Source organism: Apostichopus japonicus, chromosome 21 (genome assembly GCF_037975245.1).
Source record: "Apostichopus japonicus isolate 1M-3 chromosome 21, ASM3797524v1, whole genome shotgun sequence".
NCBI classification, from domain to species: domain Eukaryota; kingdom Metazoa; phylum Echinodermata; class Holothuroidea; order Aspidochirotida; family Stichopodidae; genus Apostichopus; species Apostichopus japonicus.
Window position 1 is genome coordinate 5,578,838 of NC_092581.1, and position 13,380 is coordinate 5,592,217.

General features: G+C 37.4%; 1 long non-coding RNA gene across 1 annotated transcript; it reads right to left on the minus strand.

Annotated features, from left to right (window-relative positions):
• Positions 1–3,299: 3,299 nt before the first annotated feature.
• On the minus strand, positions 3,300–5,496 carry LOC139962765 (uncharacterized). The gene is made up of 2 exons (XR_011791355.1): positions 5,280–5,496; positions 3,300–4,085 (listed from the first exon to the last, which is right to left on the minus strand). It is a non-coding gene; the product is annotated as an uncharacterized lncRNA (long non-coding RNA).
• Between the last annotated feature and the right edge of the window lie 7,884 nt (positions 5,497–13,380).

A 13,380-nucleotide genomic window follows, 5' to 3' on the forward strand; every position in this document is an offset into this window, starting at 1 on the left:
GATCTTGGCCTATCATGGTACTTGCAAACTTCCATATCATGACCGTTTAGCTTTTGAGCTAGAAGAGGAGCAAGTTTAGCATGTTCTTTTCTGACAATGGTTAACCTTTCGAGCGGATGTACTTTACTCTAATTGCGATGCGGTACCTATAGAATATATGTATATGTATATATATATATATATATATATATATATATATATATATATGTATATATGTATATATGTATATATATATATATATATATAGACCTATATCTGTATATGTAAATAGATGGCGCTGCGTTTAAACGTCAAAATGATGGCGTACTTCCGAAACAACAGTATATTGCCAATTGCTTCAGATCAGACGAGAAAATTAACTCTAAGGAAATACCTTACCAAATGCCATGCTATTAATTGTGTTGCACATGAAGGGTGGGAGATGGGTAGGGGGATAACGGGTATCCATTCATTGAAACATGTCCGCAGCTAGAAACTTTGTTTAAGAACGGTGAAATGCATATTGTTGAGGGAGGGGGGGGGGCGGGGTGTGGACGGACCCATTCGTAAGGGTTCATCGATAAACCACCTGATTTAGTAAAATATAAGATTTGAAGGCCATAATAGCCCTCATCCAGTATAACTGCATAACTGAATATTTATAAATACCGTGACAAGAGACTTGAGACTTTTACATGATGATAAAGTCTTTCCTATGGAGAAGTGTTACAGTCTATAAAATGAACCAAATTGTTAACTTAAGTTCTGCTGTCTGTGTTATTTAGCTTGGGAAGGGACTGACCTAATGGCAGTGAAGTTGCTAAGTTCTTTTTATTTGCATAACAATATAAACTTTGTCACCAACGTAAACTGCAAAATGATGTGACTGTATTAACTTGTCGCAGGTTCCCATTGATCTACTAAACCGGAAGCGGAACGTATGAACGTATGACGGGAAGGACCATTAACAATGAAGATATATGCAAATAATTTACCACGTTACTATCAGGCACCATACCTTGAAAATAAACATTAATATTGTAATAAATTGTTTTATTATGGCGTATTATAGGTCTCACACAGTTCGAAGCAGTTATCGAATTTGCGTCGTTTTCCCAGTATTCGACATGTCGAAAAAGCTCCCAGAAGGTAAAAAAGCAAACGTGATTTTCTGAGCACTTTTTAACTTTGTGAAAGTTTTTCCCATTACATAATTTGCAGTATATGTTGGAGATGTAAGCATAGAAAATGAACTATAGTACAGAGAACTAGTAGAGCCAAATAAATGTAATGCCGAAGTCAGAGCCGTATATAGAGAGAGTTTGGCCAACCATGTAACCGATTTGGATTGGTCGAGAGGGAAAACGCCCACACAGGGTGGTAAAATAGGTCCACTTGAAAACTTTATAGCAGACGACACGCATACTCACAGTGTATAGACTATCGTTTTGTACACGAAAAAAGTACGAAATTATGAAAGAAATGGTGCTGGGGATGCTGCAATCGGTCAGAACATGGATATTGTTGTTCGATTATCCGACTGACCATAAAAGAAGAGGAAGTTTTTGGAAGTAGAAAGAACAAGATGGAGATCTTATGAAAAAAAGTCTGTGTAGCCTAGGCCCATACTAGCCATAGGCCCTGGTGTAATACGAGTAATGTACAAGCAATGCGAGAATTTTACGTTCAGACTGGTTTCTGTAATTACATGCATGGCTATTCTCTCTCGTTTTACGATCCACAAATTCGATTTCATTATGCCAGCTCTCCTAATCATAGGCATGGCAGTTTCAGTCGCACATATAGTTATCCTAATTCCTAGTTATTGTATGCCTAGCCTAAAAAAGTATCACTTTTAGTTCTATGTAAAAGGGTGGGCTAGCCTCTAGGCATCACGTAAAGCCCTAATCCTTAGTTAAGCCCGAAGCATAAGTTAAGCCTGGGCTTAGTTAGACCTGGACCATTCTTGCTCTTATTACAACTGTTATAGCACATTACATAATATGGCACAGTGTAAGGCCCAATTAAACTAGGTCTAAGGAAAACAAAGTAGCCTAGGCCTAAACTAGTTAGGCTAGGTCTATACTCATTGGCAACTTGTGGGTTGTGTACACATACAGGCCTAATTATATAGACCCTTTTAGTATGTCATAAACAAGTGCCCAAATGGTTAAATGATCCTGGTTTGTGTTAATTGTCAGCATTGGCCTAGCCTTTTTAGGCTAACATGAATTCAGCCTAATTTTTTTCTTCTTCGAAAGTATAGCCTAGGCCTTGGTTTAATTTGGATGCAGTCAACTATCATTTATCAAAGTTGCATCAGTACCTCCTTATTCCCTTAATTGACACCCACATTGACGATTGAAGTTAAAAAATACCTTTTTAAATTATCTTTAGACAGTAAATTTTAACTCCCTGAATTTCAGGACTTTTTTTACAAATTAAAGGTGACATGTGCTCTGAAGAAAAACTCCTAACATAAAAAGCCACAGTTAGCAGACTGTGATGACAAACCTGGTGAGTGACTTCTAGACTGAAATCCAGTTCCTGCAACCACAGCAATAAAGTCTTTGTTTTAATCAATGCACTTGTGTGTTTGAAACTTTCAAATGGACACTCAATGGCAGTTGGTTAAGATATAAGCTTTTACCTTCATCATGGAGAGTCGAAGGGAATCTGCCTCATCATCTGAATAATGGACTCAAGGATAGCAACAAATCATGATTGGATAATGATTTTGAGCAAGTAAATATCTGGCAATTTGAAAGTTTGTATTATTTTTTTACATATTATTTAAGCTGTTTAGCTCACACACAAGCAAATGATCAAGTGACAACAACCGATGCAGTATATTTAAAGGTATTGAAGACTTGCCCTAAACCGCATGCCGCGCTCTGAAAAAGTTAACTTTCCGTTGCTTGCAGGTGAAGTTTTTTTTGTGTCGCTACAAAATGCAGACAGTAATGAAACCCGATACCTTGTTATCTTTTATCTAGACCTGAGATGTCCACGCTGCTATGTGCACTGTGTTGTGGGTATTGACTGTGATGTTTGTATTGACTGTACACTAATGTCTATTTACAGATGGTAGCAAGCTGTATGTGTATTTTCTGGGATCAATGGTGGTGTCTAACACTTCTGTTACACCGCATTCGAATCTAGGTCCGATAACCGGCATGAGACGTTTCTTTGTGCGGGAGTCTCCACACCCTTTAAGGAGAAGTATTTATATCCCATTAATAGAGAAAGAATTATGTTTCAATTGGTAGCATGCAACTTAAAATTTTGCAAACATTAGATACAATCAAACAATAACAAGGTTCATTTACAAGGTAATCTACTGCCCTTTATTTCACATTAGTCTGTCACATCAGAAGGTCACAGCTTTCAATAATTATACAAACAAATTCCCTTGATGGGTGCTTCGTTAGATTCCTGCAATTTTCAAGTTTATCAATGTAATAAGTTCTGAATGTGGCAATGTGGAGAAGCTTTGGGATAATCTGTGGATAAGACTGCCAGACTATCAACAAGATTCCACATCCATGCAACTCCAACTGCTTCCTTCACCTCCTTGCAGATGTACCACATGTCCAAAAAAAAGTCAGCATTGGTTAATGTAATTAAAATCTGGCTTCCTCCTGAGCTGGCAAATACACATGAATTGTCAAGTACAGAGGTCAGTGTGAAACCACTGAGAGATCTTCTCAGCTTTCAAGAAAACAAAGACTTGAAGCCAAATTGACAGAGGCCACACTGATACCATTCCACTCTCATAAGATGAAAGCATCACACACACTTCATTTTGCTTCTGCGATGCAGTGCCTGGTAGACTGTGAGGGTCACCCAATGGATGTTTTAACAACTGCCTGGTTTATAGAGCTCTACAACAGATAATTCATCCTAATGTCTAGTCGTCATCCTGTCATGGCCTTGAGCAAGTTGAACCCACTTCAACACAAAGCAGCTATTGAATTCTTGTCTAGGTACTGTCAAATCCACATCACCATCATTGCTGGTTCCAGCTACGCTGACCATGATAAAAGAGTACAATGAGGGTTTTTTACTTCACCCAACAGAGCTTGCATTCCAGTACCATTGGGCAGCTGAAAAGATATTCAGAAATTGTTATATATGAGTGTGTTTGTATGCATGCATATGCATGATTTTCTTGCTTTACAGAACAGCTCCATTTTGATAAGCTATGTAACGTGTAAACCTGCCAATCATATGTTTGAAATAGGACAGGCTGAAACGATTCTTAAATGAAAAGCTTAACGACTTCTTGCATTTTTATACATCACTGTTCAGGTAAGGCCAGTAAGGGCAGTATGAAGAATAAGTAACAATTAATAATTATCATTATGGCCATTTGCTGTCTGCATAAAAACAAACTGAATGATGTCATCAGCCCTATGCTCAGTTGACAACACTGACAAGTAGGCACACTATGTCAGTGTGATCCATGAAACCTCATTAAGGACATGACCGTATAGTATATATGTTAATGGAAAATACATAAGCTACAACATACACCAGTATTCAGTTGTTGCAGGGTTTTTTTTTCTCGACAGACCCATTCAATCTGTTGCACCTACTATAGCCTAGTACTACATTCCTGAGAAATTAACACCACAATATCAGTCTTAGGTTTGCCCACAGACTCCCAACTATTGCTAACTCCTACACTCAAGTATATAGTATAGTTTAGTAGAAAAAATGACCAGGAGAGACATTCAAGTCCCCATTAAGGACCCTAAGGCTATATGAGAGGAATAAAACCGAGGACATCAAATGTCATACCCAATTACAATGTTTAATGTACTCATCCAAAGTATTCTTAAACCCATACACACTACTTGCAATTCAACCTTCTCAGGCAAACCATTCAATCCATTCACAACCCTTGTATAAGTTGTATTAGACTTAAGAGAAAAAGTTATGCCGAATATTAATCCTACTATGTAACTTCTGGAGTTTAATACAATGACCTCTGGTACAACTACTTTTTGGCAAACATGAAAGATCAGTGAAGCATAAATTGTCATTTTATGTGTAGGCCTACTTTATTTAATTGAAGGATCTATTAATGTTGGCCTGATGCTATAGTTGTGCGTCTGTAATCTAGCCTAGCCAGGACTGTGATGTGTGCTTTTCGTTTGTATGACTAAAGTAGGATTAGTAGTATGAGGCGTAAAATAAAACAAGTGTAATGACAGGTTTTCAGCTAGTTTTCTATGCATTTCAGGTGTGAAGATAAACGTAAATGTCATTAACTAACGCATACTCTAATTCATTACCTGATATCCATTTTGTTCCTCGTATGCCTGTCAAAATCTGACATTCTGAGTCGCTTCGTTTGTTCGCAACGAGCAGAGTGTGCAAAGCTGCTATATATTGTGTGTGGTGTTTTTCGTGTTTCGCGCAACTGGTAACGACAACTGGACCTATTTTGATGCCCATGGTTTGCGTGTGACGTCACAAATCGCCAGTTGGCCAAACTCTCTCTATATACGGCTCTGGCCGAAGTAGTAAAATAGCGCCATCATTTAAATGGTTTCACGGCTTGTTTGACAGAGTCTACACGCATTAACTTACACAAGCATTCGATATATCAGAAATTAAAAAATAAATTCCAAACGCAAATTTAGTATTTGACAAGCATTTCTTCTTGAATTCGTGTTAGTGTTCTAAATTATTTCTTCACTAGATTTAAACTAATTTCGGTGGTGTCTTCAGAGGTCATCTGCGTCCTATTTCAGATACAGGGGAAAATTCGATCTTTTCCGACTGTGAGTTATCAAGTTTCATCCAGGGAGGTTGTCCGTGCTTCAGCTGAAGTTAGCTTAAAATTTGTCGTGATATTGTTTTCCTCAGTAATTAACTTTTTCGTCAAAAAATATCGATTGGAACGCAAGGGTATGAAATAATTAGTAGCTAGCAAGCTAGCGAAAGAAACGGACTGTTCTTTTCCCTCTATAAGCCAATGTACTGTCTACTACGTAATTCTTTCTTGCGATGCTATTATGAATACATACCCTACAATACATATGATTGTATATACTTCAGGTTGGCATGTTCTTACAACATTTGTTCCCTCATTATAAGAAGAGAGGTACAAAACGTTTGTGCCAACACTGAATATATTGTGTCCCACAGAATTTATTGTTATTATTATTATTATTTTGGTTGACAACATTTACTTTGTACCAGGTACCTTGATATCTTTGTTTTGGGGTTTAGTAAACTTCACAATTGTGAAAAAAAGAATATCTTTAATTGAACACATTTTCTGCACTTCGTTAAATGTAGTTTGCTTTAAATCTGAAAATGTGTACCATGTTAGTATAACTGCATTAACTAAGGCTCGCCATGGCTGTAGTTAAAAGTAGTAATAATAATAAAAATAATAATAACAACAAAAACACCAATGATAATAATAATAGTAATAATAACAATAATAATACGTATGTACGTGTTTGTATGCATGTGTGTCTTTGTATATGTTCGTGTATGTAGGTGTGTGTTGGTATTTGTATGTGTATGTACATATGTGTGCGTGTGTGTATGCGTGAGTTTTGTATCCACTGAAGGTATGTTGGATGTGTATATGTATATATCGGTATAAGAAGAAATAGTCCATTCAGAATCAATTTTCGCATGATGTTAATAATTCCTTTGTATCATTCAGATGACATACCTAAGTTGTTATCGGAACTCTAAATATAATCGGTGTACCATATACATGTATAATAATCGTGAATATATGAGATGGAAAAAAGCAATAATAATAAAGTGCATAGTGGTCCTTGCGGGCCCTGTAAATTTCCCAAATAGTTTATTACCAGGTTCTGCAAAATCACGAAACATTTTATGGTTTTGAATCCTTGACTTATTTATGACCATACTGTTGTGTTATAAGATGATGTCAAGTTTAGTGCAATTTTTTTCTTCTTATTTTTGGTATTTTTCGATCCTTTGAATCAAGATATCAATTTGAGCGAAGTATCAAATAACTGAATTGATTACACAAATATCATATATTATAACTGTCCAGGTTTATTAGGAAGAAACGTTAAGCTGTAATCACAACAAAACTCATGTTTCAGTGAAAATGAACCAAATTTGTGATGCGAGGCTTTGAGACGTGCGACTGAATCAAGTATCTCTATAAATGGACTCAAGTCTCGATTTAATTGCGTAAACAAATCACAAAAGAATCGGTCAGAAACCCGGTCAGAAAATCGGTCACCGTTGTATTTAGGTTGCGTAGGCCCCATATGCGTGGGGTGAACTGTAAAATGGAACACGCGAAGTTTCTTCGACACGGTTAGTGCGAAATACCCGAGTGGTCATAAAATACGTCCATGCACGGCGAAAACAAAACTGTTTTCCCCATTTTGTCCCACGGCTACAGTACTGGAATACACGTTATAACCATTATGTAGGTGTTAAACCCTGAATACAAGTTTTAACCATTATGGAGGTGTCGAACCGCTGAATCCCAACTGACCAATTTCCACGATACATTTCTGAAATACTAAAAAAAAAAAAAAACAGGCTTTATATTGAAAAACCCAAAATATTTAAATAAAGAAGAAGAAATAGGGAGAAAAAATGGCTGGGGAAAGTGGCGTTCGATACATATTTTGTAACTATTATAAATCTTACTTGCATTTCATATCAACAGTGTTGACTCATATGCAACTTATGACACTCAACCGCCGATTTCGCCGGTTAAGTGACGGATTCGCTCGAAGCGACATGCCGCCGCTTTCAGTGACGGGAAATCGAAGCTGATGATAAGTTGGTGGAAAATACGTGAAAGTTGATACCGTATGTAACGAAGAATTCTATAGGTTGGCTGAAATGCAAATGAGCCCGTCTCTGTGTGTCCTCGCTGAGTTCTGCGTATTGATGGAGGGGTAAAATACAAACCAACAAACGATGCATTTGGGTAAATAACAATCGAATAAACCAGTAAACACGCAATAAGTATTTGCAGACATGGAGTTTCATCATAAGCAAAAACCGTAATACACTTGGGAAAAACACGAAAGTGGTTCATTGTTTTTACACGTGAAATATATTATGCGGAACGTTATACATGGTACAGCAGTTTTAGTCAATGGAAGAGAGTATTTTCCAGAGGGAAACTAAGTTAATTAAAATAAATAAAAATTCATAACCAGAACTTGCGTGAGTTTCAGTGAATTGATCAGGACAGAAACGGTTATCCAGAGGGTGCGTACAACGGTGTATGTGTGTCTGTGTGTGTGGGTATATATGTGTGGATATGTGTGTATGTCAATAGGGAGGTCACGTGAAGTACCCTATATAGGCTCACCTTATATATACTACACAATTAATTGCCAGCACCCCCCCCCCTCCCCTCCCTCCAACCTTGACAGAATATAGAAAGGTAAAAAAACAAATTCAAGCGAAGTTTCTTAGGTCGATATGTCATGAAATATGACAACTCTAATAAGTACAACACTGTCTGATAGACATATACATCTAAAAATATGCAAATTATTTTCCGATCAATAGCCACGCAGATTTACTTGCAACGTATAATTAATGATATTGCATCTTAAGGTCGATTGGATTTATGTTAATATATGCAAATGGCTATATAATATTTACGAAGACAAAATGCATGTGTAATGTAGCAACCAGCAGTCATCCCATGACGAATACCTGATCAGATTTGGCGCCAAAATACGCCGGGCGTTCGTTAAACTTAAGTCTCGATTGAAAACATGATCATCTCTTTTGCCCGTAATTGGCATTGACACTTGTAACGTATCTACAACAACAAACCTAAGTGTAAGAGAGACCTACATTTGAAACGTAATCATGGAAACAAGACGTACGGTTTCTACAAATTATCCAACATAAAACACTTGGTAAATCTGGCGTCTTATTTAATAAGATACATTTATATATATTTATTTATATATAAACATGCACGAGGTTCTACGATTGCAGAGCGCGTTTTCATCTTTAATATTGACGAGTTTCCCTTGGGGCGACACGGTAGTTCACTTTACGCGTGTGTCAGTCAACTCGCCTAAGGGGTCATCCAGTGTGGATGACCAAATGTATATAATATTGCAACATTGCGTTGTCGCTATAAGGAAATTACAAGGAACGCGTCTAAGGACATAATCACTACAACGAAGGACGGTTGGAGGGTTTGAATAATTACTGCTAGGGATGGTTTAATGGCCACTCAACAGTGAAGATTGAATCGCCGAATGGAAGAATGCTTGAAATAGGAATTGAAACAGAGTTACGAGTTTGAAAAACGTAATATTAGCTTCAGATAATAAGAACACGAAAGTACACGAACGTGCATATTGGACAATTAAGTTTCAATAAAGTGAAGAGAAAAATGTCAGTCAATCTATTTCCTGTTGGGATAACGTCCGGTTGGTTATGATAAAGTGAAAGCCTATCTTCTGATGGAAATAACAACGGTGCAGGTAGTTAATTCAAACAAAATGGAGGTTATTGCTCCTTCGTAAGTGTTGAAGTTAAAAGCACTATACACAGTGCCAATAGGCCTAGTTTTTTTATTGAGAAAAGAGGCGCAAGCGATGATCAAGGCAAGTTTTCTTTCTCTGCTTAACATCAAAACATGATGACCATGTTAAATTGGAGACAACACAGAGAAAGGCATATAGAGGATGTATGGTTGTAACATTAATGTCAACATGGCATCCTAACCGGGGTTGTATGGTTGTAACATTAATTAGGGGTTAATGTCAGCATGACATCGTCCTAACAGAAAAGTCAAATCCCTCAGAAATAATGTTTTCATGAGGAAATAATAATACTTAATTCGGTTACGGAGGTCACTGCCCAAAATATATGAATAAAAGCGATATAAAAATATTAAAACATAACAGAGGGAATGAATCGACAGTGGTATAGAAGGCAATGTAGTGCTGTGGCAAGCTGTTTGCTCTGTTGCGAGAATTCGCAGAATTTACTATTTTCTTGGCTCCTACACCCCCCCCCCCTCAACCCTCACCACTCCTCCCTCTGGATTCAAGAATCCAATTATTAGTCGGATTGTTATTCTATTGTTATTGTATTCTTTTTAATTATATTGTTCGCGTGCCATGTCAGTCTTCCTAGGTGTGTACATAACTGTTCGATTCGATTTAAGTATACCGTGCATGTATATCAACTTAATCAATTCAGCAATAAAGTCTTTTCTGTGTACGAGAAAAGTCCTGCTCTCAATTTGTATTTGTTACGTAACCTTTCCTTATAGCAATCGAAAATATGCATTTCAAAGATACCCCCATTAAATTCCTGTTCTTGCAATATACAGTTCTCGGTGTTTGTTCAACATTCCTCTAGTGTTTTCTAGCTCTGATGTTGTTAAAGTTGTTTTGAGGAGGGGGAGATGAGGGCAGAAGGGGTAGAGGGAGCGAGGTATTGCTGGGGTGCATAAGAGGGACCCATACGTCTTAATCCTACCCAAGAATTATGCGTTCATTCGAGATTGGCTTAGCGTAAAAGTTTGAAATTTTAAACTTTCTATTCATCAATGGTCGTAACATTTTGATTCTTAAAGTTACTACATGTGAACCTCATGTGATTTTAGTTTTGTTTTTTGGAAAAAGAAAGGTTTTTCGGATTTTAATGGTTACAAGATGGACAAGGACAGCTAAATGGATTGAAACCGACGATAGCTATTACGAAAAAGTTAATGAATATTTGACACAAACGATGGAAATGTGACTTTGTGACATTTCATGTCACGTTTGGTTTCGAAAGAATTATTATTCATGCAATTGGGGAACATACTTGTTAGGAAAAAGCCACTCAAGAAAGAGCCTGACCACGAAAATCTAACACGTTTTCTGCACTGACAAGCCCCTCCCCCTCCCCCTCCCTCCTCTCCCCTCCCCTCCCCTCCCCTCCCCTCGCCCTCGCCCTCCCCTCGCCCCCCCCCCCCCCCCTCCCCTCCCCGCCCCTCTCCTTTCCATCCCTCACATTCCTTAGTACAAAGAGAAGAACCTTCTCCAACAGAAACTAAAACCAAGGTGGATAGGAAGACTTGGGAGCTTGATCAAACTCCAGATTCCAAAGACGAATTATAAGATAGAAATATTCCTCTGGTTGAACTAATGAGTAACTTTTCATTAATGTGATTGTTTTACGGGATGAGTCAGCATACTTTCACCCCACCACCACTTACACCTGCAAACCCCACTGAAGGTTAACTTTGATTGTAAACGAAATCTCATCAAGCACCCCCAACCTCTCCTCCATCGGAAGATTTCCTAAGACACACCCACATAAAGGAATACCTAATGGTGATTATAGGAATTGACTGGATTAGGATTAGGAGCTTTAAAAGAGGGAAGGAAGTAAACGAAGACACAAGAATCAGCAACGATGGAACCAGGGGTGATTTTAATTTTAATAATGATTATGTCGATTTTATTGAGAACATAACTGCATGTCTAAAGTATGATATATTTCGTATAGTAAATTAGGCCTTTGGGCCTTTTCTGTCCCATTGTGAGAGAATTATTCCTGACAGATTAGCAGGCTACTGCCCTACATACAACTAATCCAGCACGGGCACGGCAAGAGGATTTTAAACAAGGGAAGGATTATTTTTAATGTTCGACAAAAGGGCACATTTTAAACAACCGCCCCACCCCCGACCCCCCCCCCCCCCCAACACGAAGAAAAAAGTTAAATTCAGTAGGAAAGGTAAATTGCAAGCCTGCACCTCTGATTTCTAAAGTTGGGCATTTTAGGGTTGTAGATAAAAATGGGAAGGGATAATATGCCCCTTCTGATTAATTTCTTAATTGGTTATTCGAATTCTAAAATCATGCGCGGGATCGTTCACAGCGTTGTAAATAATGGTGCAAGCAACTTCATTTTTAAGTCAATCAACACATTTCCAGTTAAGAAACATCCGGAGAATAAAGAGATATCTTGATAAAGAAACTCTCCATCATGTCGTCAGGACTTTAGTCATCTCTCGTCTCGACTTGGGTCAGAAATCGTTCAGTGTAGCCGGTCCACAGTCATGGAACAATCTCCCTCGTACTATAAGAGAAACTGACAATATCTCTCAATTTCGTAGTAATCTTAAGACTCACCTATTTCCATGCTAATTTGTGTCTGTGTCACAAGCGCTATGATCTAGATGGAATAGCGCTATATAAATATTAATTGTTATGTTATGTTATGTAAAGTTTGCTTATAACAGTATAATGTCTACCTCCGTCATACGCGTTCAGTTCATTACAAAAGGAATAGGCTACTTAGTATTAATGAGTTTACCTAAAAGGAATGGAAATCAATACCGGTAATTATCGATCAATAATCTTCAATATTCGATCAAACTGTCTTCCAATATCGATTAGTTAGTCAGAAATACTTCATTTTGTTAGTTCGTTTTGTTTATACCCCGTGATACCCCACCCAATTACTACACCTTACCACATACAAAGAGGAGTAGATAGCCTATTTATCCTTCAGAGGTACCATGGATACATTAAGTGGCATTAGGTGACCATTTTCCATTTTGCAAACAAATTCTTCGATATTTATAAGGTACTTAAATTTGTATCTAACCTTGTAAGACCTCCGGAAATTTTAGCACTTTATACATATCATGAAAAATTGAGAGGTGAAATTTTTTTTTTTGTGGCGATTTTGGAGACACTATATTAGATAAAGGGTGAGTGAATCATTGTAGAAACACATTTCTGAAACTAACCGTAGCCTTTTTCGGGCCCAAAGAAAGCCGTGATTATGATGAAGAATGACGCCAAAAGACCGAACATGGATGAATCGATGCTGGGATAACGAGAGAGGAGAGGCAAGCGTCGGTGTCAATGACATGAACTGCAGGAGACATTTCGAAACTTCAAGACTTCACAAAGTAAACGATAAACCCTAATCGATCTTTATTGGAACTTGCCCAGCTAAATGCATTTATATTTTTTTGGGGCGTATTACAATAATTTTAGGTACTTTTATATTACTATGAGGTTTATCATTTTTCGTCTTTATCCCCTCTCTATAGCCTAATATCGATCTAATTGTGAGCAAAATACGTGGGACATAATTTCATAAAATTTGCAAGAATTTGACATGAAGTTATATTATAATCACAAAGCGGACGTAACACTCGTTCAGAAGAAAGGCAAATTAAGCGAAAAAAATAAAACAAAGATGATAATAATTGGAGGGAAATACTCATTGGGCTCAATGTCTTTGAGATCCTCCTCTCTGGAGATAAGTAGTACATATACTTATATCCGGTTATTTGTGATTATATAGTAACTAACTTAATAATATAAATATTAATATTGAAGTGTTTTAGATTGAGTGACACCTGATAAAGACATGGTC